This window comes from Scleropages formosus, chromosome 5 (genome assembly GCF_900964775.1).
Source record: "Scleropages formosus chromosome 5, fSclFor1.1, whole genome shotgun sequence".
NCBI lineage: Eukaryota > Metazoa > Chordata > Actinopteri > Osteoglossiformes > Osteoglossidae > Scleropages > Scleropages formosus.
The window spans coordinates 33,594,416-33,620,329 of NC_041810.1; the positions used below are offsets into that span (position 1 = coordinate 33,594,416).

The 25,914-nt window shown below is 43.6% G+C and overlaps 1 protein-coding gene across 2 annotated transcripts in view; it reads right to left on the minus strand.

The window, feature by feature from the left end:
- LOC108932971 (carbohydrate sulfotransferase 8-like) overlaps window positions 1-25,914 on the minus strand; it is a 231,948-nt gene that overhangs the window by 182,739 nt on the left and 23,295 nt on the right. Inside the window, exons 1-2 of one of the 2 annotated variants that reach the window (XM_018749712.2) lie at window positions 25,432-25,479; window positions 2,751-2,900 (exon numbers count right to left, since the gene is read on the minus strand). The gene's annotated coding sequence lies outside the window, so the exon portion shown is untranslated. Of the gene's footprint in view, window positions 1-2,750; window positions 2,901-25,431; window positions 25,480-25,914 lie in introns of those variants that run through there. The other variant, XM_018749711.2, reaches the window with a different exon arrangement.

The window sequence follows — 25,914 nt, forward strand, 5'->3', positions numbered from 1 at the left end:
GGCAGGTGGTGAGCCCACCGAAAAGTGGCTCCACGTCTTGACTTCGGGCTGAGCCTGGCCAGGCCCCGTGGGCATAGACCTGGCCACCAGGCGCTCACATGCAAGCCCCCCCCCCCCCCCCGCCCCAGGCCTGGCTTCAGGGTGGGGCCCCGGTGACCCCATACCGGGCGGGGTGAATGAGATCCTTGATTTAATAGTCATAAAGGGATTTTGAACCGCGCTTTGTCTTGTCGTCAGTATTCTCAATGGTCACGTGGAAGTACAAGATTTGTTTGTTAATGGCCAGGTCTATCTTATCCCAAAAAATCAGAACCACCATACAGTGGGACCCAGCTAAGCCCGCTGCACCAAAACCAGATTAGAAGATCCCTATTTTGATCATAAAAATCTAAACATGGCTTGGGTTGACTATGAGAAGGTGTTTGACTCAATTCCACACAGATGGCTAATCACGGCCGTCAAATTGTACACATTCTAGCCAAGAGTGCTGAAGTTCCGGAACGAGCTACAGACAAATGGCAAGTAGTAATCAGTCCCTGAAACACCACCAGGTCAATGACAAAAGATCCAAAAAGTAAAACATGGGATTTTTCAAGGAGATTCACTGCAGCCTGTCCTCTGTTGCCATGCACTGAAACCACTTTCTACAAACCTGGCTTCATATATTAATGTTGAATATGAGATCAAAGGTCAGAGTCATCTAATTAACTACCTCCTACATACGGATGACCTAAAGCTATTGACTGGAGATATCCACCCAGGATATCTGCACGTCTTTTAGACTTTAAATATGCAAGGTGCTCCTTCTCTAAAGTAGAGAAAAACCAATAATTTCAACCGAGGAACACATCCTACTCAGTGGCCAAGAAATCGTGGAGTTACAGCTCCATCAGACCTACAAATACCTGGGGATAAAATAATCTAGCAAAATTAAACATAATGACATCTGCTTAAAACAGGAATATTTAAAAACTGAAGAATATCTTGGCAACTAAAATCTCAAAAATATGACAAAAGCAATTAATACATATGGCATAATTATATTGACCTAGAGGTTTGTAACAATCCACCTAGAATTCCTCCGATATTCAATTGTTGGGCACAAGAATCTGCAGACTCTTCTTAGTCATTGCCACCAAGCCAAAATTGAGATAGAAAGATTTTACCTACCAATGGGAAGGGTGGGAAAGGGCATACAAACATTCAGCTGCTTTATGAAAGGTCAACCATTAAGCATGTCCCTTATCTTAAAATAAGAGAGGATATGGCTGTGGCGGCCGGGGAGAGAGGGATGGGATCACCACAGCTGGGGCTAATGAAGCACCCTATTTTTTTCCCTTGTGCCTGATAATGAAGGAAGGAGATGGAGAAGGAGAGCGAGAGCACAAGCACAAGAGAAAGCACAAGAACGAGCCCGAGGACGGCATAGCAGCGACCGACCCCTGGCCCCAGTCCCAAACGACCCTGGAGAATCCCCGCCATACCCGTTCCCTGTTCCTCCTTTTCCCCCCTTCCTTCCCTGTGACAAGGAGTAGGGCTTTATCCATGGAGATCCACTCAGATAAAACAACAAACATGCAAGCATTGCACCTGCAATCTCTGGCATCGTCTGTTAAAGTGCCTGTCTGTGCTAATAGAACATACTGTATGACTTTCTAAAGTCCAAATATTCCATCTTAATAAACTAGCAAGCAACCTCCTTCAAACTTCATCTGAAGATTGAACTGTTAACTGAGGAAAATGTGAATAAATCACAAAACTACATGACCACAACATAACCATTACTGGAAGAGGAAAGCAATGCATGGGCATTTCCGAAACTATGCTGAGAAGGTACATGCTGATAGTCAGTGGCCATTCGACTGGATGAAAGAGCAGTCCATATCACTGTCACTTGAAGTCAGTATTTTTGTTATCTAAGATCATGCAGTGAAAAGCAAGTGTTACATGAAACATAGTCTTAAACAACCAGGAAAAGATAGTTTATATCACTTATGTAAAAACAAATGATGAGACCATCCATCACATTGTTAGTGTTTGTAAAATACTGGTCAGTATGTACTACCTATGGTGTAGAAACACACACACACACACACACACACACACACACACACACACACACTTTCTGAACCGCTTGTCCCATACGGGGTCGCGGGGAACCGGAGCCTACCCGGCAACACAGGGCGTAAGGCCGGTGAAATACAGCCAGTGAACTTTAGCCAAGAATAACACATTCAAAGTGTTAGTTCAATGGTGGATACTGAGTTCAGAGGAGCATAAAATGCTGGAGAATAGTACGTCTAAGGTTCTCTGAAAGTTTAGTGTGCAAACTGATATTACAATTACTGCCAACCAACCAGACATTGCTTACAGAAATACAAACCTATAAACCAACAAAACATATCTAATAGATATTTCAGTGATGTCAGTGATATCAGTGATGTCGTATTGTAACATTGGTCCAAGAGAACAGCATAAATCAGAGTGCTACTATCAGCTAATGAATGAAATTAAAACAAAACAAAGAACATTCTGATTTTTCTTTAAACTTTAAATTTATTTTTAATTTAATTTTTAATTAATTCATAATTTATGTTTATATTATCATATATAATATTACAGTTGCAAGCATCCTGCAGATAGCATATATAGTGAGTTTATGCATTTTAGAGGCCAGGCAGGTGAACTTGAATGTTATTTAAAAAAACAGCATCTGGGGTAGGAGTTCAGCCAGGAGGAAGGAGAAATACCTTTAATTTATAGATGGCTGGACTGCAGCCAGATCCATTGGAGACACGTTCCACGTTGCTCTCCTTAGAGTGTCACAATGGAGCTTCAGCCGCTATCAGACTCAGCATGAATGGAATGGGCTGCAGAAAACCTCCCACAGACTGATTTTCCTGTAGAGGAACAAAACAGAAAAGATACAAGCCCTTGAAAAGTAGGCTTTCTCACCCTCACTACAACCTGTATCAACATAATGTGAGTGTGCACAATACACACACACACACACACACACACACACACACACACACACACACACACACACACTTTCTGAACCGCTTGTCCCATGGGGGGTCGCGGGGAACCGGAGCCTACCCAGCAACACAGGGCGTAAGGCCAGAGGGAGAGGGGACACACCCAGGAAGGGATGCCAGCCTGCCGCAAGGCACCCCAAGCGGGACTCAAACCCCAGACCCACTGGAGAGCAGGATCCGGTCCAACCCATTGCGCCACCACGCCCCCCAGTGTGCACAATAATCAGTTTTAATTCAGGTTATTTTTATAGAGTACCATTCTCACCAGAGTGACACAGAGCACCGCACAACATTATTGGGAGTGCTATAGTGTTACAGGGTATGATACCAGAGATGGAAATGATCTAGAATTAAGCACAAGTTATAGCACACTATAAGGATAAGAGAGATGGTAGATGATGAGAAGAAAACAAACATTTCCAAAAAAGGCAAGAAAAATAATCCTTTGGGGGCCCAAGTACCAGTGGCTGTCCTCCGACTTATTCTTCATAAGTAACAATTAATATTACCTTTGTGTTCCTGTGACACAGACGATTATAATAGTATTAATTATTGCTTGTATATAATTATGATAATTAAGACCGTGCTGTGGTTGTCCCATGGACAAACTATAGCACGCTTGGTTGAGAGGGAACATATGGATGCGGAGGGGAGAGAGACACTAACCACACACAGTGTTATTCAGCATCCATGTACACACTCACTCCAGTAGTAAAGGTGTCCTTTTTCTGCTAATCTTTTCATCTGGGATCATGGGGAAGGAGTGGGAGGTTTTGGTTCTGAGGGGACAGAAGAGATGTTCTCCTTGAAGTCACTGTGACCCCCCACCTTGATTGCACACTTTGGTCTGGGCCCCTCCTGTGGTGTGGGCTGATGGATCTGATTGAGGTTATGCACCTAAAACCTACTGCTGGCCCCGTGTCCACTCAGCCTGTGGGGCAGCCCTACACTGCAGCTTACTGACTATCAAACAGATAAAGAAAGGAACCTCATTAACATTCATGCATAAACTCCACATCAGGTTCAGTGCGCTTTTGTTCTGATTATGTAATAAAGTAGCACAAATTCTGCTGTTGTTTGAAAGGGATGATGTGATTGCAATTCTGTACATATTTGATTGGGGTAACATTTACAGCACTGACCCAGAGAGTGTGGCAGGGCATTGGTGATTAATACTTAATCTGAATGAGACAATTTAATAAATATGATGATGTGCTATGCATGTACTGTATATGCTAAATGTGAAATGCCAGTGACATTTTGAGCACTCCTAGGAGAATAATGCATCATGCCATCATCTGCTGTCTCTTTTAGCATTTTATTTTTGTAGTGGGTATTTTTCCAGTTGAAAGTGATCAAAAAGAGCTCCATTACTAAACAGCTCTTTTGAAAACTGCTTGTGTTTACCATGTTGTTCTCTGGGATGATAATCAGTTCCAATAAGCATCCCTGACAGGTAAGTCATCACTGTGGTGTTTGCTGTCATCTCCATGTCCTCAGATCACTGGGATAGGCAGTGAAACCAGAAGCTCTGCTAGAGTGTCGTATATACTGCCCCTGGCCTCCACACTGATTCCTGTTCTCTTCCTGCCCCCAGACTCTATACTGCCCTGTCCTCCTTGCTGAATTGAGTCCTTGTTCTGCCCCAAGACACTATACTGCCCCCTGGCCACCACACTAAATCCTGTGTTTTTTCTACCTCCAGACTCCATACTGCCCCTAGCCTACACACAAGACTCCTGTTTTATTCTATACCCAGATTCTGTAGTGCCTCCTGGACTCCACACTGACTCCTATACTTTTTCTGCCCCAGACTTTATATTGTTCCTGCCCTCATTGCTGAACCCAGTCCTTGTTCTGCCCCCAGATTCTATACTGCCCTCTGTCCTTCACAGTAAATCCGGTCCTTGTTTCTGCCCCAGACTTTGTATTGCTCCCAAATTCTAAACTGCCTGTGGACTCCACACTAAATCCTGTCCTTTTCTGCCCCCAAACTCTATACTTCCCCAGGCTTCACACTGAAGAAACTAAGTGAAGTGACAGCCTTGTCCCAGAATGCACTTTACTGCAACTTCCCTTTATTTGTTGTTAATATCTGTCTTTAGTCCTTGAAACTCCCCAATTTGTTACTATAGTACACCTCCAGTCCAAAGATGCTGAAAATGTTGGGTATGTACTCAAGCAAGGTAAACGCTTCTGTCAAAGATACAATCAAAGGGACAGCAGTGATGTCCCTCCAGCACGAGTTATTGCAATACTACTGTAGGAACGCATGACTTGGCACAATCTAAATTATTGATGTCATGAGAAATATCCTTTGTTTTGCGGGTCTTCAGATGTTTCATGCAGAGTTAAGCCCTTCTCGAACTGGAATTTACTTCTGACGATGTTTTTACATAATGCTGGAATGTTCATATTAAACTTGCTGGAGGGGGTAAGAGGGCAGTTATTGGTGATAATTAAAATACTTAATTAAGAACAGGCTGATTGAATGCATCTCTCATTGCCTCAAGTTGTTGTTTAATTATCAAATACAAAAAACAAATGACTGGATTGTGTTGAGATATGAGGCAGTGCAGTAAACGCTATTTGATCAATGGAAAATTTGCATTTCTTTAATTAAAATAATCTGTCTGTTATGCATACGCCCGTAAATTGACTCCCAAAACAAATCACAGTAAAATAAACAAATCATGAACAAATAAAACAGACCTAACTAGGTGTCTCATTGTGTTAAATTTCCTCCATGCACTGCCAACCAAAGTATGCATACTGACAAAGCAGTAACTATACTCCTTCCTAATTTAGATGACATCATCTTCTTCCCTATATAGGAGTAGAAGGAAGCCTGTAGAGATGACATCAAAGATGCAGTTATGGTTCTAAGATGATTTGTTAGGGATGGGCCAGTGATTAAATAAATGGATCAAGCAGGTTATAGGCTCAAGGGCTTGTTGAAGGCATATAAAGTGAAAGTTACTTCAATATTTCTAAAAGTTGTTCAAATTGCTAATTAAATTGCCATTCATGGAACCTAGATTCTTCTCTCCTGACTTTCCAAAAAGCTTTCACCTAGTCATTGCAAATAGCTGCTTTCTGGCACTGGGAGAATTAACCAACTGGAGAGCAGCTCTGCACAACCATCTCCTTTACAGCACCAGACTGATTAGACTTCTAAGCTTTTTATCACTGCTCATGAACTTCATGGTAGCCTGCTCAGAGTGCAGAGAGCAGAGAGCAGCACCAAGACTTCCTCTAGCAATACCACCAAACTAGCTAAACCAATTACCCACCCATGGAATGGGGCTTAAACCAGTAATTTTATGTCCATGCCCATAGTAAGGAGCCTCCCTGTTATCCTTATTCCTTCCCAGTCTTTCAGTTAATTTGTTTATTCCTATCTTTATGAAATAAAAAAAAAAAAAATACAGCATCATGCTTAAAAATGTTAAGTCTGGAATACTCCCAGATGCAGATAGAGTTAAATAGTCCAGGCCAGTAGACAGCTATGTGTCAGTGAAGTGGGCAGGAGACTGAGGTATGTGTGTGGACCCAATCACGGGATCTTTATTGTTGATACACAAAGGAGCAGGCAAGAGTCATGGTCAGGGACAGGCGTGGGTCAGTCAATGCACAAATGTTGATCTCGGGGTGAATCCGGACTTCTGATGGAGAAGGTGATCCCTGAGTCAGGAGCTGTGGACATCGGGAGTGGGGAAACAACGGATAGAGGAGGATGAGGGACTGGGAAGAATTGGTAGATAGGTAGTTGATGGTTTGTTCATGAGCACAGGAGATACACATTTCTCAGATGAAATTCCGCAATGAGGGTGTGCAGGTGCGACTTCTTTATGCCCTACTGCTCTGATTTCGGGCAGGTGTGGGAGTTTGGAGTGAGGTCGTAAACACAACATTATGTGTGACCTGGAATTTCATGGAAAATGCAGGGTGATGACAGTTTTAATGTGATATTGGCATTTTAATACAAAAGTTATACAATTTTTGTGGTGGGTGCAGGAAATACCCAGTAAGCATGTGTGCGAAGAAGGCTGTGTTTTTCCCCTTCAAAGTTGCAGTTACCATGGTAACTTCGTATGTCTTTGTTAGACTGTATCAGTCAAAATTGCTTCATAAAGGAAGTGGCTCTTAATTACTAAGGTGATGAAGTTAGGTATATGGGGACCCCTTTTAATAGACTGGACTTATTTTTACTGGAACTCATGAAGTCTTCAGTACTTCTATGTCTAAGGTCAGAAAATTCTGATGTGACACTAATAGCCTTTCACTTATACACAAACCATTGTCACGCCCCTGGGAACAAGCAGAGTGGCAACACCTGCATCTAATTGATGAATCCCAGTATAAAGGGAGCTCCCAGAGAACATAGTGATGTAGATTCTTGCAAATACCTGTGTGGTTTTGGAAGTATGGCCACTACTGTCACCTTGTTTGGGTTCTGCTTTGTTCCCTAGTGCCTTGTTTTTTTTGGGACCCTAGCCTGTTTCCTTGACCTTTCCTAAACTTTACCTAGAAGACCTTTATCTGTTGCTGCCCTTGGGTTTGTCTTGTTCTCTGAGCTTTGTTGCAAGAATAAGCTAACTTGCAATTGGGTCCATTCACATGCATCCTTTCTATATGACAAATCTGCCCTAACCATGGACTTAGCAGAGTTGGACTACTTGCAAGAGGTTATGTCCACACAGAACCCTGTTGGGCTCACACAAGCAAACCCTGTGGCAGATCTGGAGAAGCTCTAAAGTCTGGTGTGTAAGCCGCTGGTCTCTAAACCAGCCATTATGCTAGAACCGGCTGCTGGGAGAACACCCGCGGCTGCTTCTGCTGCGCTGCCCATGTCATCAGAAGTCATCCTGTGTCTGCCAGGGACGGGCCCCCGGTTGGCTATGCCTGAGAGATGCTGGGGTTTTCTCTTGCAATGTGAAATGGTGTTTGAGTCATGGGAAAAGGAACAATAGGGCACAAATTTACCCAACACTACTCCCTGCCTGTTCACTCTATAAACCCAACATGCTTTGCTGTTACAATATGGCTCCCTACACTAAAGTGCCATAGAACTAACCATCTGAAAACATAACTTAAGTTGTTATGGCAGAAAAGGTGTGGCTTTTTTCCCCTCCCCCTTTCTTCATGAAACTTCCACTAGAATATCTCTGATACAACAGCTCATATTAACTGCAGGGACTTGGAAAATCCACAACCTCAGCTCTTGAGCATGGTGGTTGAAGGAAATCAAATGCTACCCAATGCATCTTAGCTATATACAAATGCTTTTTCTGGTACATCATTAAAATCCTGCAAACAGGAAGAAAAAGGACAAGTGTGCACACACAGAGCCAACCAATAAAACTGAGTTCAGGTGAAGGTATAAAAACTGCAGCAAGAAAGTGAATCCCATGGAGGTAAAAATCTGGGCGAAGGGTAGAAACAAATGTGAAAAAGTTTTCACTGTTGATCCAGTCTGACATAGAAGCTATATTACAAAATTAAATAAGTAAAATTTGGGGATGATCACATGTGAGGAGATTACAATGGCTATGGAGTACCAGAGAATTTATAGTGGCTCCAGTTCTGCCACTGTCCTGGGAGCTATGCAATGGTCTATTTAGTGACTTACAACCTGAAAAGTTTCCCAGCTAATTACTGACATTCCCATGTAGGGAATAAATAGATATAATTAAGTAGCAGTATGCTACAATCTGTTAACTGATCATTGTCCTGGCAATCAGACACTTCCATTGAGTGGAGAAATGTAGGGGACCGCATGGTGCCTGTCCCTAGTGTGTGTCATCCACAAGCGCTAAACACCCCCCTCGCCAGCTCCGCTTCCACCTTGTCCTTTGCTGAAAGAGGATGCTTATCCATAAAACAAAGCGCTATTCTTCTGCGTCATGCATTGCTCCCACTCTGGCCCTAAACAGGCACAAAGGTTTTCCAGAACTTTTCTTGTAAAGGTATGATAAATTACCACCCCCCAGGGTGCACATAGCAACATCCAACTATGTAAATGCAGCTGATGCAGAAATTCTGACAAGAAAAATTCATGAACAAGCCAGCAAGGGTATGTACCTTTACAGAGTTAGAATATTTCTGGTGCCAGAGCTTAAATTATGACAAAAATAAATAATTGAAATGCATAGAAAAAACCTCAATCACTGGGTCTCCAAAGTTTTCTTAAAAACAAATCTTATGCTGGAAGTTATAAGTATTTCAGGGGAAAATGCAAGAAGGCCTATTCTATAACAATTGAGGTAGTATGTGAAATGAGCCCATCAATAACAGGATGCAATTTCACAAGAACCTTTCACTCACCTATAGCACTTATTGTAATTATTATTCATTGTGCCTAAGATACTTAAAGTACTATGCCAAGTGTATAATCATGTAGTGCAGCACCACAGCAGGCACAGTTATTTGTGTTGTTTAGTTCTGCAGCTCCCTGCTAATGAACCCTTAATCATATCATATCATTTGAAAGGGTGCTGAGGCAGGTGGTGCAGCAGAGCAGCTGACTGCCAGGCATCTTGCAACACATTGTACACCTTCAAGCTGGCTTGCCTTTTGTTTTGATGCTTTTTTTTTTTTTGGAATTTTCATAAATCAATTGTATTGGTTACTGCCTGAGCCAGGGTCCCAGAGGCCTGGTGAAGTAGGGGCCAGATGCAATCAATACTTCAACACTGGTGCATTTCTGGCATGGCCCTTTCAGCTTGGTGAAGAGCAAGGTGCTCCCCGATGAGCAGAGTAAATAAAAGTAAACTGGTCTTCTGTAGCTTCTCACCAGAGTGCTTCAGTCATTTGGAATGGACAGGGAGGTCAACAATGTGTCTAAACACATTCCACAGCACTTTGAGATAAACAAATCCCTCCACAAAGTTTCTAATACTGCCATACACCCTTCACTCAGTGAGGGATCGAAAAATAAAGGCCTAGGTTCAATCCTGAATTTAAATGCATTGCTTCTTACTTTGAAGTTTGCCTTTGTGTTTGCAGAAAGCTCTTATCGCAGTCTCCAAGGAAGCCTTGTGATATTTCATTTTAAATCCAAAATTATAATTACTTTTATTTACAAAACCATACTTTTTAAAGATAATCCAGAACACACATTTCTGAATCACATTCAGCCTTTGTTTGACTGTGACCTGTTTTTGGGACCATTCAGTTTTTTAGAAAATACAGTTCCTTTTTGTTACAACTATTTTGAATCTGTAAAAATTTTATTTGCAATTAGTCATTTTATTTCTTTGCATAGCTAATGGATATACAAGACATCCTACCTGTTTATACAGAGGGGCTTATCTAATCTAAAATTTTTTTATAAAATTACTACAGCTGTTGTGGGGGCAAGGGCTTGAACCAACAACTTTCATATAATAAAATCATGTGCTTGCAGGCAGTAGACTACCTTCTTAAACAATGAACCTCAGTGCAGCAAGTGGTAGGTAACAAAGTAGGTTTACCTGACTGAAGATTCTCAATCATCCAGGTCATGGTATATCAAAAAAATGAGGCTAAAACAAAGACAACTGGACTTGCATGAGTTTTCTTGAAAACGTTTCATCACTCATTCAAGTGGCTTCTTCAGTTCTAAAAGACTGGTGAGTGGAGCCCATTTGAACCCCTCTCTGAACAAGGGAGGTGGACTGAGACACAATTTATCAACGATATATCATACAGTTTTAGCATCTGCTTCCCCAAAAAGTTTCCCATCCATTTACACCTTGGGTCTGGTGGTTCTGGCCATTAATGGGTGGTTAAGTACTGTTAATTGTAAAAACAGGACATCGTCCAGGTTAATTTCAGTAACATCTTCTAATTGGCAGGTGATTATTGGGTTGTTAACAGACCCCAGTCATGTGAGTCTCAAACGGGCTCCACCCATAGATGTTCCAAGTTTAAAAACCGAAACTTCCCACCAGTCTTTTAGACTGAAGAAGCCACTTGGATGAGTGGTGAAACATTTTCAAGAAAACTCATGCAAGTCCAGTTGCCTTTGTTTTAGCTTCATTTTTTAGATAGGTTTACCTGAGTCACATGTCTGCAGCTATGTCTCTTTCTCTTAATGTAATGCATAAATTGTACTTTTGCTGAGATGTACGTCGCCTTGGACAAAAGTGGCTGATAAACGAATAAATGTAAATATAGACTAGGTTTGACATCTGCACACTAAAATTTTGGTTGTTTAAATACTCAATAAATAATAGATGCTTACAGCAACAGCTGTGAACTGTTGATCAATCCTCCCAGAAGGAGTGAAACATGAATCTACAGTTATGAGTGTATGTAGAACGGTACTCATAGCTGTACATAGATTTATTTACTAGCAAAAAACACCTTCAGCAGCAGATAAAGAGCACTAAAAGAACATATAAATACTGTAGCATCCCCCCATGGAGCTACTACAAACCAACTCAGGGTAAAATGAACGTGCTCTTTATTAGATGCATACATGTCTTTCACCAGCAGTCTTTACAAAGACATTTCAGACAATACAAGCAGCCCGGAACACTGGAGAATCCCCCTGGGTCACTCCCAGCCCCCTTACTGCGCCTCACGGTTAAGGGGCTACCCCCGGAACTCCCCAGAATCCCACTCTCCAACACTGAACACAAATGGAATGACAACCAATCAGCACAACACACACACAACTATGTACACACATGAACACTAACATCAACTATTTACACGACGCTGGGATAACTCCCCTCAACGCCATTACATAGGGATATACATAGGGAACACACATACAATGTCTACAACCGCTTATCCCAACTGGGGTCGCGGCAAGGTGGAGCCTAAACCGGCAACAGATGGCACAAGGGTGAGGAGAAAGGGGACACACCATGGATGGGAAGCCAGTACACAGTAAGGCACCCCAAGCAGGACTCAAACCCCAGACCTACTACAGAGCAGGCCCCAGCTAAACCTGTTGGGCCACTGCACCCCCAACACACATTACGATATAAGTGTGGCTATCCAAGTCAGATGATATTGTGTGTTCCCTATACTATATATTTACATTTTCTCAATGTTCTACACATGCTGAAGACTTAAAGGCTCCCAGTGTACACTGTTAAGCAAACCAAACCTGAAAGCAATATTACTGATCAGTGACCAATTTCAGAATGCGCTGAAGGAATAGGCAGTATCATTTACATTTATTCATTTAGTTACTTTCTCCAAAGCCATGTACATCTCAGAGAAATACAATTTGTGCATTACATTAGGAGAAAGACAGACATACTGTAGTTGCAGATATGTGATTTTTAAGTAAAGTTAGTTTCCACTATATGCACCAATGTTCATCGCACGAGTAGGCGCGTAAAACTCAGAATAGACTATTCCTAATCACCTTCCTACAAGTTTTTTTTTTCTCATTTATTAACACATCTGAGACTCCTGTCACTGTATCCGTATCTGCAGCTCAGACCCCACTGCTCCATGGATCTCTTGTACTCCTGTCTAGGTACAGATATCATGAGTAGCTGGTTCTGGCACAAGCTTTCAATGTTCATGTAGGTCTGCACAGTGCAGGTGTTGCTTTGAGTATTTCTTGAGCAAAGCTCTGGGCCTGATATATCTGCCCCAAAGTGTGTGTTTAAAGGAACTGGTTCAGAATCCATTTTACCCATAACTTATTTATACAGCTGGATCGGAGCTCAAACAATCCAGGGAGAGTGCTCAGTTCAAGAGCAAAGACATATTTCCCACTGCACTGTGGGATTGCACTGAAACCTCCCGAATTGTCTCACTTTATAACAGTTAGCTTTCCCCTTCCCTGTACACCAGCTCCGCACCTTATGAAAACAGCTGGGACCCTAAGTCTGAGACTCAGTTCGTTTGTAAGTCCAAAGTCAGTTTCACTACCAAGTCACAGTCAGTAAAAGTTATACAACAGAGATGCCCTACAATTTCTTTATGTATTAGTTTCTGTAATAATGTATTGTGCATGCGAAGCAAAAGCACAATACTGTATTATAGCTGGTGCCAGTGTACCATCAGCTGTTTCCTGTTGGTTTCTTGCCTGCTGTTCGCTTTGTTTGTGCAAGAATGACTGCTAAGCCTCCTTCCTTCTTCATCAACCAAAACTCACAATCAACAGTTCTTCTCTTCACTTGTGTAGTAAGTTAATTACAGTCATTTGCCTTCTTTTTTATTTTAAATTGTCTACATTTATTTTTTAAGATAAATTTCATCATTGAATGTTTGTTGCTGTGTAATGGACATGAGGAAAACAATTCATTTCTGAAATGTGTCAAGAAACATACCCATTAATGACCTCTTTGAGTGATAATTATGAAGGGTTTTATATGATGCTGAAATCACAGCTTGATCATTATAAACATTTTATACTGTGTTCTGATAATTGGAAGATTGTTTTGGGGTTTCAGATGGGCTGGGAATGCATTATTATTTTTCCCATTTAAAACAATTGGGAATAGGTTTTCGGTATGTGAAATTTCTGTCTGGGCCATTTTCATTTCCTAAATCAAAAACTACTGTACCATTAAAAATAAATAAACTGGAAAATAATTACTTAAGTAATGTTTAATAATTTTTTTTTTAATTTTAAATACCATTTATTAATAATTGAAAAAACTCCTATATCCTACTTGTAACCTGTAATGTAAAACGTGACTGTATACAGGTTAATACAATTGCATGTGACAAACTGATTATACTGAAGATTAACATGTCTGCATCCAAATCTCTCCTTTGTTGAAATATTGCACTTTTGTATTGTTCTCTGAGATGTACGTTGCTTTGGGGAAAAGTGTCTGTGAAATGAATAAAGATAAATGTTACCGGAAAATGTTGGTATCTCCCAATATTTGTAACTCAAAGAACCAGTGCATTTATCTTCCTCTTTATTATTATTAGCCACCTTTCTCTCCACCCCAACCGAGAAAGATCTCAGATTCAGATCCTCAGACTCAGACTGAATGTCTTCCAGCATACCTTTCTCAGCGATACTTCTAATAAGTGAAACCATAGAAACCCAAGGCTGAGCAATGCAGTGCTGTGATGTTTGCTTCGGCCTACACAGAGGTCCATGTGTAGCTGTGGGTGGCAGTGCCTACACTCTCCTGCTCCAGAAACACATTTCCCTGATGGTCTCCGTGTGGATCCTTCACAACTAACAGCTCATGTTACACCTTCCTACACTTTAACATGGCTAATATACTCTTCAGGCTCCTCACTGAAAATGATCATGCTTAAGTGTAAAAAACATTCCTCGATTCTGTTGAAGGAGGCAACCAAGCAAAACAGATAACGGAAGAGAAACAATAATAATTCTCAATGAAAGAATAAATGGCTGTTTTAATACGCTATAACTCTTCCTGCTCTCTGCAAATGGTAAACATGTATTAGCATAACAGTAAAAAGTGTATGAATGATCTCAGGAGGCTTATTTCTGCAGAATTAAACAGGTCATTAGAGGCATCTCTAGCAGCATGAGTCTGAATCACCTTCTGTGCTGCCCAAGTTTCAGAATAAGTGACAGTAAAGGTCACTGCATAATGACTGCCAGCTCTGCCCCTGCAGCAAGGAGCCAAGCCATTTTAAAATCACTCATTTTCAGGGTAGGAGAAACCCAGTCATATATTATTTAAAGACCTTGCTCTTTAAATAACTGTTATTTAAAGATTGTTTAGCATCCCATATTAGTAATTAAGTGGCAACCTTCTCATTAAGGTGGATGGACAAAGCGTGTTGTCCAACTATCACAATCAATACAACCACTTACTTGTGATTTGTAAAATCCAAATACAGACACACACACACACACACATTTTCAGAACCGCTTGTCCCTTACGGGGTCACGGGGAACCGGAGCCTACCCGGCAACACAGGGCGTAAGGCCGGAGGGGGAAGGGGACACACCCAGGACGGGACGCCAGTCCGCCGCAAGGCACCCCAAGCGGGACTTGAACCCCAGACCCACCGGAGAGCAGGACTGCGGTCCAACCCACTGCGCCACTGCACCCCCTCAATACAGACACACTGTACATTATTCATTTTTTTTGGATTGATCAGTCCTCTGTTATATAGTGTCCATTAAGGGAATTATATGGTCATTTTCTTGCAGATCTTCACTGGACCAGATGAAAGTGTTATTTGTTTCCAGCTGCTATTTACCAGGGTTACTTCTGCTCCGGTTAGGAGGTTCATTTTTTTCACTTGACAGGCAAGAGACAAAGCAAGGTGCTAGGTATTGGGAAAAGTTTGGAGTGGTCACGTTCCCCAGCAGGGTGACGTGGCATATATTTATAGACAAAAGAGAAATAATTTAGTACGATGAGGGAGCGGATTGCTCAACTCTTCCTCTGCAAAGACCATGAGACAGGATAAAAAGCCAAAAAGCCGAGGCCCAGTTTTCTGCCTGGGTTTCGAAAGCAGGTTAATGGAGACAGCGTGGCAGGGTCACCTTGGAGAAGCCACTGTGTGCTTTTCTCAATGAGCTCCATCCTAGATCTCAAAACAGCTTTCCTAAGGGAAATGCCTCATAACACTGGCCTAATCTTTTTTTTTTTTTTCTGAACCGCTTGTCCAATACGGGGTCGCAAGGAACCGGAGCCTACCCTGCAACGCAGGGCGTAAGGCCGGAGGGGGAGGGGACACACCCAGGACAGGATGCTAGTCTGTCGCAAGGCACCCCAAGCGGGACTTGAACCCCAGACCCACTACACCACTGCGCCCCCTTGCTCCTGGCCTAATCAGTCACATGGAAATTAAACTTGCTCCAGTCCTGGATGGGTTAGTGGAACATCACCGTGTCGTAGGTAACATAGCATAGTAACAAAGAAATCCTTCTCTTGCCTCCTTCAAGGAACTGATGTAGCTGAGCACAAAGGGCTTTGATGGAAGCGCCGTTGATTTGTGTTTAGATTCTCCAGATAATACCACATGTGGGACTTTATCAATACCTTCTTTCTGCTGGTCTTATTCTATCCTAGACCACTACCTTTCAGAACATCTGGGCCATCTGGGAATCCCACAGCTGAACCAGTGTACCAACACTTTCTGGAGACCACCTGAAGCTGGGACCATCCACTAGCTCCACTAGATCAGCCACATAGGCCTGGACCATAACTGCTGTCTCCACAGACTCTAGTTCTGGGTTGCTTGTTGTCCTGGTCTTTCAGCTGTTAGCACATCTACACACTGTATACATAATGTCCAAAGCAACCACATCAGAATGCTCAGGAGGGCTGAGGTTTATTTTTTCTCCTTGTCTGAGTTGGGAGTTTTTTGTTTTCTTTCCTCAGCTGCCATCTAACTTACATGTCCATCTCAGTCATATATTATCACTGTTTCTGTGACTATCTGGCTTGTATGTATTGTTCAGTGCTCTAGGCCATTGTTATGATAACAGCGCTCTATAAAAACAAACTGAATTGTTTTATCACATGGGCCATGCTCATCACTTCAGTAAAAGCACTAGTTAAATCTGGAAAGTCCACTGTCCAATGTTTATTTTATACAATTTCGAAATAATATGTCCACACTCCTCCAGCTTTTGTAGACAAAATGTAAGCCCATCTGCATCAGAAGTGTATAACTTTCCAGTAATGGACCTGATGGTGTTTCTCAGCAAATGGTAATGTACCACATCCTCAGATTGCTATGTTATGATTCACAATGAGTGCAATGATATCATTCGAAAGGCACTCACTCCCACAGTCTTTGGAAAGTCTGCTGCTTAGAGCAAATGGTTTTACCATATTTTATGAGATAAATTGTCATTTATGTTGTTACAGTCACAAAGCCTCATACAGATGGATATGTACAGTGTGTGTTCTCAATCGACCCTTGGCTGACGGAATATGGGGATCCACAGGGGTGAAAGGGGTGGGTGTGCTCCTGCAATGTTCAAGCAAGTTGGTGTATAACTCCACCGAGAACTGTGGCTAATTGTTTTTGGTCCTCCAACATCTGGCAAGTTGTTACACACCTTTTAGAAATACAAAGTACAGGTAGCCTTTCACTTAGGTGTTCCGTTCTGATGATCTTGTCGTTAAATTGACTTTTTCGTAAGTGGCATATCTCCTTACTGTACATACTATTATTGTCTCATATGAATCATAAAGCTATAGGAACAGTTAACATGCATGAATGCTACAGTATTACATTTTTCACCAGTTATTCATGTTAAAATAATACCAATATAAAATAATCAAATACAGCATTATATTTTAATTTCACTTTAATTTCTAAATCTGTTGTCTTCTGCTCTTTCTTTCCAGCACCACCAGAACATCACTTTTTCGCTTGCTGGCCATTTTAATAAAAAGTAATCCTAATCACCCAGCAATCCTGGGTAAGTAACTTGCTCAGGGGTGAGTACTACAATCAGGAGGACCAAACCTCAGTCCTTCTACTGTAAGGCAACATCACTAACAACTACACCACATGCTAGCTCCAACTTCTTGGGTTGAGTGCATATTTTTCCATAAATTACAAACCAGTCCACCACCACCAACTAATCAGATGAGGAAAACCTGCCATAAATATATTTCTAGAGATGTTAATAGTGAATTAAAAAACACTATATGACAGAATAAACATTTTTAGCTTATTCCTTACAAAAAGAGAGTCCAATTCAATTCATTTTCATAGAGCGCTCTTCTCATGCAGTGACACAATAATAATGGTGACATCAGTACATAACACACACACACATTTTCTGAACCGCTTGTCCCATATGGGGTTGCAGGGAATGGGAGCCTAACCCGGGAGCTCAGGGCATAAGGCCGGAGGGGGAGGGGACACACCCAGGATGGGACGCCAGTCCGTCGCAAGACGCCCCAAGTGGGACTTGAACCCCAGACCCACTGGAGAGCAGGACCCGGTCCAACCCACTGCACCACCACGCCCCCATATCCGTACATAACATAACATAACATAACATATAAATCAGAAGTAACTGCAATAATTGCAATCTCCATGGTTAATATGGTAGAGTTTAACTGTTATAAATTAATCAATGTTCATGGTTTGTTCCACCAATCAGTACTCATTATGGATAACATTATGGATAACCAGTTCTGCAGTTACAAAACCATGTCCAGTAGAAAATTCTTTTTTTTCTTTAATTCTCCATTTTGCAATGACTATTTAAATCAGTAACTGTAACTCCTTTTTATCAAAAGAAAATCCATTCATTCCATCTCTTTTGACGTGCCATTTTTTCAACTACCTGTTAGATACATATTAAACTATCATTTAAAAAAAAAAATTGCTAACAAAATGTATTTATTTTTTTGTACTAATTGTCCACATAGAGCACTGGGTACCTTTATGCAGACTATGTGGAACTGTCCTGGAGTATATGCTTTTTGGACCGAGGTTTTTGATTCCTTCTCAACACTGACTGGCGTATGCTTTCCCATCGACCATGTTTTGCGTGCTCTTAACGATAACTCCAAATTCCCCATAAAGGAAAGGACTTGAAAATCTGGTTTGCAGACTTGACAGCAACCAAGAAGCTAAATGTTCAACATTGGATTCACCAACATGACTTATCATTAAAACACTGATATAACTATTGGATATCCTCTTTCTTGAACTGTTAACTGGAAGACTGAACAATGGAGCCCCAAGGACCTTCCAGTATAGCCAGAGTTAAGGATTTTTTATTTGTCAGCATGTACATATGTGTGTGTGTTTGCATATATTTATGGTTATATATTTCTAGAAACATTTTTTTCAAGTATGTACTCTTTTTTAGTAGTCTCTGTCATGGATTCGCCCGGAACGGAGGCGATGGACCCAAGTGCAGAGCACAGGAAGGTTTCACAAAGGGTAATCCAAGAGAGACATGTCGAGAAAATAGGCAAATGGTCATCGATCTGCAAGCGAAATGGGAAGGGGGAGATCTGAGAGCCGTAATCCAGAACACGGGCAAGAAGTCGTGGTAAACCAGGAAATCGTGGATAAACGGGAGCGGGCAGGGGAACAAGGAAGACGGCGAGAGTGAGGACAAAGACGAGGGCGAGGATGAGAACGAGGAATCAGGAAGGTCAGGAGAGCTAATACAAGAAGTGTGAGTGAGTAACAAGGCTGAACAAGGTTCCGCAGTTTCCTGCAGTCCGGGCTGTCCTTTTATGTGCCCAGACCGCAGTCAGCCACAGGTGTTGCTTGTTGTCAAAGTGGAGGGCGTGACAGTACCCCCCCTTCCACAAGCGGCTCTCGCCGCTCTGTGACGACTCAGTGGGTGCCCTCAGGGCCAAGGCTCAGGACAATCAGGGTGGTTGTGGTGGAACTCCGTGATCAGCTCGGGGTCTAGGATGTCCTGAGCAGCCACCAAGCACTGTTCCTCTGGCCTAGAACCCTCCCAGTCGACCAAGTATTGCAGGATGCCACCCCGTCGACAGGAGTCCAACAGGGCCCACACCCTGTAGGTGGGACTGTTCTCGTCCGGCAGGGGCAGCGGAGGTTGTGAATCCAGCAGCAGCTTATGTAAGGATGCGGCACAGGGTTGAAGGAAGGACACGTGGAATGCCCGGTGGACCCTTAGGTGTGGGGGCAACTGGAGACAATAAGAAACTGGGGTAATACGGCGGAGGATCTTGTACGGCCCAATGTACCGGGGGCTGAGCTTTTTGGAGAAGTAAGTCCCCCGGAGGCCTCTGGTGGACAGCCAGACCCTCTGCCCAGGCACAAAGGTGCGCAGATGCCTCCGGCGATCCACTTGTCCTTTCATCAGGGTCTGGCTGTGTCGGAGGTGCCGTTGCGCTGTCCGCCAGATCACTGCACTGGTCTGGTACCAGGCGTCCACTGCCGGGACATCACTGGAGGCAGGTTGCCATGGGAACAAGGGAGGCTGGTAACCTCACACACACTGAAAGGGAGAGCAGCCAGTGGATCCATGAGGCATGCCTTATGAGCATATTCAGCACAAGGCAAGTACCTTACCCACTGTCAGGGCTGCTCCATACAATAGCTGCACAGGAACTGGCTGATATCCTGTTGAAGCCTCTCCACCTGACTGTTCGCCTGCAGGTGATATCCCGACGTCAAGCTAATGGATACGCCAAGCTTCTGCCAAAAGGCCTTCCACAGACGTGAGGTGAACTGGTGTCCCCGGTCTGACACTATGTCCTCTGGCAGGCCAAAGAGCCGAAACACATGGAGGAACAGGAGCTTGGTGGTTTCTAGTGCAGTTGGGAGCTTAGGTAGAGGCACAAGATGGCAGGCTTTGGAAAAACAATCTAGGATGGTCATGATAACAGTCTTACCGTCAGAGAGAAGGAGGTCCACAAGGGAATCCAAGGCAATGTGGGACTAGGGACGCTTGGGACCGGCAGGGGTGCAAGGAGCCCCACCAGCTTCTGGTTGGATGACTTGGCCTGAGCGCACACCCTGCAGGCCCTGATGTAGTCCTGTGTGTCTTCAGGAAGCGACGACCACCAGAGTCGCTTTTGGAGGAGACCCTGGGTGACCAGAGGCGGGATGATCGTGGGCCCACTGCAGGATTGTCGCCCGCAGCCCGGGAGGAACATATTGTTTGCCTGCAGGCTTTCTGGGTGGTTTTGGTTCGGTGGCCTGAGCCCGGGTGAGGTCTTGGCAAAATTCCCATTGCATGGGGGCCACGAAACAGGTCTGGGGTAAGATGTAGGTAGGGTCTCGCTCTAGGGGTTCCCATTCACACATGCGCGAAGGGTGTCTGCCTTGGTGTTCTTACTGCCGGGGTAATAGCTAACTGTGAAATTGAAACAGGTAAAAAAGAGAGCTCACTTGGTTTGTCGGGAATTAAGGCGTTTTGCCATCTGCAGGTACACCAAGTACTTGTGATCTGTGAGGATGATGAAACGGTGCCTAGTCCCCTCTAGCCAGTGCCTCCAATCCTCCAATGCCAGTTTTATGGCTAGTAGCTCGTGATTTCCGATGTCATAGTTCCTCTTGGCCTGGGACATCTTTTTAGAAAAAAAAGGCACAAGGGTTCAGTTTGGGAGAATTCTCCTGCCATTGGGACAAGACAGCTCCAATGCCTGTTTCGGCGGCATCTACTTCCACCACAAAAGGAGCCTCAGGATCTGGGTGTCGGAGGATGGGTGTGGTTGTGAACCTCTCTTTTAGGGTGTCGAAGGCGCGTTGAGCCTCCTCCGTCCAGGGAAGTCGGGTTGCTTTAGAGGAGGTCAGGGCTGTCAAAGGAGCGGCAAGAGTACTGAATGCACAGATGAACCGGTTGTAAAAATTAGCAAAACCCAGGAATCGCTGGAGAGCTTTTACTGTGGTGGGTCGCGACCATTGGAGAACCACCCTTACCTTATCGGGGTCCATCGCCAGTCCCTGTGTGCTCAGAATGAACCCCAAGAACGAGACCTGCCTCTGGTGGAACTGGCACTTTTCCCCTTTGACGAATAGGCGATTCTGCAGCAATCGCCAAAGGACCTGGTGAACAAGGGCCACATGCTCTTCCAGGGATGAGGAATAGATGAGAATGTCATCCAAGTAGACCAGGACTCCTTGACTGATGAGGTCCCTGAGGACATGATTAACAAAGGCCTAGAAAACACTAGGTGCATTCGCAAGACCGAAGGGCATGCCCAGATATTCATAGTGGCTGGAGGAGGTGCTAAAGGCGGTCTTCCATTCATCCCCCTCCCGTATTCTTACCAGATTATATGCGGTACACAGGTCCAACTTGGTGTACCACTGAGCTCGGTTGACTTGTTCCAGGGTGGCAGTGATTATTGGCAATGGGTGTGGGTACTTAACCATGACGTGGTTTAAACACCGATAATCGATGCAGGGACGGAGGCCCCAGTCCTTCTTCTCCACAAAGAAGAAACCCGTGGCAGCAGGTGAAGTAGACAGGCGAATGAGGCCTGCTGCTCGGGTATGGAGAGCGGATATACCCTACCCTGGGGAGGTGTTGCTCCCAGGGGGAGATCGATGGCACAATCCCACGGCCAATGTGGAGGGAGCACCGCAGCCTGCTCTTTGCTGAACACTTCTGCCAGGTCTTGATATTTGTGGGGTATGTGCACCCTCAACTGATGTAGCTCTGCATGGGATAAAAAGGCAGGTTCCCCCACATTGTGGTCCCCATGACACCAGGTCATCTGTACTCCACTTAAAGACAGGGTCATGCAGGGCGAGCCATGGAAAACGGGGGTTGAAATAAGATAGAACTGTAGCTGTTCCTTGTGGCAAGCCCCCACACACAACTGGAGCAGTTCTGTCTGGGTGTCGACGTACCCCCTTCCCAAAGGCTGTCCATCCAGTGAAATTACTTTCATTCAACCTCCTCACTGGCGATAAGGAAAGTGGTGAGCTTTAGCAAACCCTACATCCATAAGGCAGCCGGCAGCCCCCAAGTCCACCAAGGTTTGGGTTTCGACTGAGTGTGGTCCCCAGGAGATGACCACGGGTATGGAAAGGCGGTTGCACCAGAGGATTCCACTCAGCTGGGGCTCGGGGCGAATAGGGCATTGGACCCGAAGGCCGCCTGATTCCCCACAGCAGAGGCAGAGACAACGCTGGATCCAGCGCAGCCGTTCAGTGGTGGTCAGGCGACCACGGCTGAGTTGTAGGGCGTCGATCCTCTTACATGGAGGGAATTGTCTGTCTGGGACTTGTAGCGTGCAGGGCTCTCTATCCCGGGCGAGGCAGTCCATAGCAACAGCTGTTTCTATGAACTGACTAAGGGTCCATTTCTCGCCCCGGAACACCAGTTCTTTGCGCAGCCTGGGACTCAGCCCGTGCTGAAAACAGGCAAGCAGGGTGGTCTGGTCCCAGCCACTCCTCTCTGCAAGAGTCCTGAACTCCACTGCATAGTCAGCTGAAAGGCGATCGCCTTGGGTCAGGTCCATGAGGTGTTTGCTGGTCAGTGCAGGGAAGGCCAAAGACAGCCTGGAAGTGGGCTTTAAAATCCTCATAGGAAAGTAGGGAACAGCACCCCCATGCGGCAGTAGCCCAATCAAGCACTCGGCGGGTCAGGAGGGATATCATATAAGTAAGCCGGCTTAGGTCAGAGTGGTACACCTGGGGCAAACTGGAAAAGATGAGTTCACATTGTAAAATAAAGCCGGCACAGTGGGACAAGGTACCGTCAAAACGGGTCGTAGGAGCAAGTGGAGATCGTGCGGATGAAACGGCGTGGTGTTTGGTGGGTCAGGTGCCGTCGTAGTGGTTGCGCGTGTCGATGCAGGCGGCGTGAGCACTCCCAGCGTGTTCAGCGCGCTTACCACTTCATTGTAGGACGAGATGAGGTTGTAGAGCATCTTTTCTATCCCTCCCAGGCACGTTTCGCGGGAGTCTAACATTGCCTGTAGACGGCTCAGCTCTGCTGGGTCCGTGGTAAAGGCGAAACCTTCTGTCACAGTTTCCCCCCAGAATGGAGGCGACGGACCCAAGTGCGGAGCACAGGAAGGTTTCACAAAGGGTAAACCAAGAGACATGTTGAGAAAACAGGCAAATGGTCATCGATCTGCGAACAAAATCCGAAGGGGGGATCCGAGAGTGGTAACCCAGAACACGGGCAAGCAATCATGATAAACCAAGAAGTCATGGATGAACAGGAGCGGGCAGGGGAACAAGGAAGATGGCAAGAGTGAGGACCAGGATGAGGGCGAGGACGAGGAATCAGGAAGATCAGGAGAGCTAATACAAGAAGCGCGAGTGAGTAACAAGGCTAAACAAGGTTCTGCAGTTTCCTGCAGTCCGGGCTGTCCTTTTATGTGCCCGGACCGCAGTCAGCCACAGGTGCTGCTTGTTTTCGAGGTGGAGGGCGTGACAGTCTCACTTGGGTTGGGATGGAGAAGGGGGTTGTTTAAAGATTGTAAATATATGGATTGTTCATTGTTTTCTGTGAACTCCTTATAAAAAATAAATTTAAAATTAGCAATAAAAACTATTTGTTTATAATATGTGTGTCAGATATACAAGTTTGTATGTAATATTATATATTTGTAAAATCTGTATGTTAAAAAATTACAGAAAGAAGTATCTCAGGTGCCATAGTAAAGGCATAAAGGTGGTATATTATTGTCACAATAAAAAAAAAATAACAGTTTGGGTCTGGCAAAGTTTTAAAAGGGTGTGGAAAAATAATTAAAATGCAATACGAAGAATGACAGAAACTTTGAAGTTAACAAAATTGCTAGTTACAAAGGCAGGTACTTAATACCAGTTATGCACTTTAATGTGAGAGTGTATGAAGCAACATGAGACAGCTGTCAGAGTTAGAGGTCACACTGTCAGTGCAAGAACTGCAGACGCATCCATCACAAAACCTGCTAAATTATTAAATGTGGCAAGGAGAATGGTGTCAAAAATCATGACGGTATGTGTCGAAATAGGAAAAACGGCAGTCACGAGTCAAAGCTCATTGACGGATAGACAAGCGACACAATAACTGCTCAAAACTAACAAAATAACAACTAGCAAATAGAAACAATAAGAAACACCAATGCGCCTAAGGAGCTACAGAAACATCCTGAGCTTTACAAACATGGAATTTATTCAGTGGCTAATATTCAGAAACTACTTGTGTACAAGACCAAGTGAAATAAGTGCAGAATACAAAGCATAAAAAACTGGATTGCAAATAATGGTGAATACTCGTGAATCATCTTTTAGCCTATTTTTGACATCGTCTCAGATTTACCTAGAGGATATTTAAAGACAGCCATAGGATCCCTTAAAGATGCATTCTCTCCAGCCAACTGTTGAACATGGCATGAATATGAATATCTCTCATGACATGGGCATTTCATTGGCATTTCTGCTGTCACCACAAGGCTTAGAAATCTTCAACACTACATTTAAATTAAAACAGTTTTCTGGAAAGTAAATGACACTACCAGTGTCTTACACATTTATACAGCTGGGTGTTTTTTTATTGTATTACTTCAAGGTAGGTACCTTGATCAAAAGGTACAACAGAAGGAAGGGATTCAAACCTGGGCCCTCTAAGCAATTGTAACCACTATCCTGTCTGCTAGTTATACTACAGTTATACAACATAACTGATAAATACCAATTTATAACTCAACATTGTTTAAATTGCTTTTGAGGGTCTTTTCTGTATTTCTGAAAAATTAATGTGCATTTTAGGAGGTGGGGCAATGCAATTTTCCCCCTTAAAGAAAAAACAGAAACAGATAATTTGTTTCAACTACAAGTTTTAAAAAAAAAGAAATGTATTTCATCCACTAACAGTTTATGTGTACTAACACTGTAAATATTCTGTATAATTTCTATTTTTTTTTCACTACAATGTATGAAAGGCATAGTAACCATAATACTAGAAAAATCCTCCCTCAGACTTAACCAACATAACATCTGGATATTGAACAAATGCCTATCATGCACTTGCTCTCTCTCTCTCTCACACAACACACGAAAGCACACATTTTAGAGCTACCTGATACTTCAGCTTGGCACAGCCTGCTCCCGTTGTCTTTCAGTGGAGGCTAGTCCTCAGCCTAGGACCGTCTGGACCGCTGCACCCTGGAGCTGCAGGTCCTTATGCTGCACAAATTGTCACGAGTCATGAACAGAAGACAGTGGCACACTGGGGGACATTTTTCCACCCTAGTTTAGAAACTTGGAACCACCCCAACATCCCTGCAGAACTGTGTTCTTTGCAGTGTATCCACGTAATTTACCATTGCATTGCAACAATCAGTAACAGGATGATGAGGGTTTAACATTATTCTACAAGATCATCCGATTTTCCATTTTAGTGCATCATAAAAGAATACAGTCAAAATACATATTCTTAATTACAGCCAAATTGCTGCAGCTCAATCTAACCCTACACTATAAAAATAGTCCCAGTGTTGCCAGTCTGCTTGGTGATAGCAGATGGGAATATTATTAACTGATGCAAGGTGCAGTTTCTTTT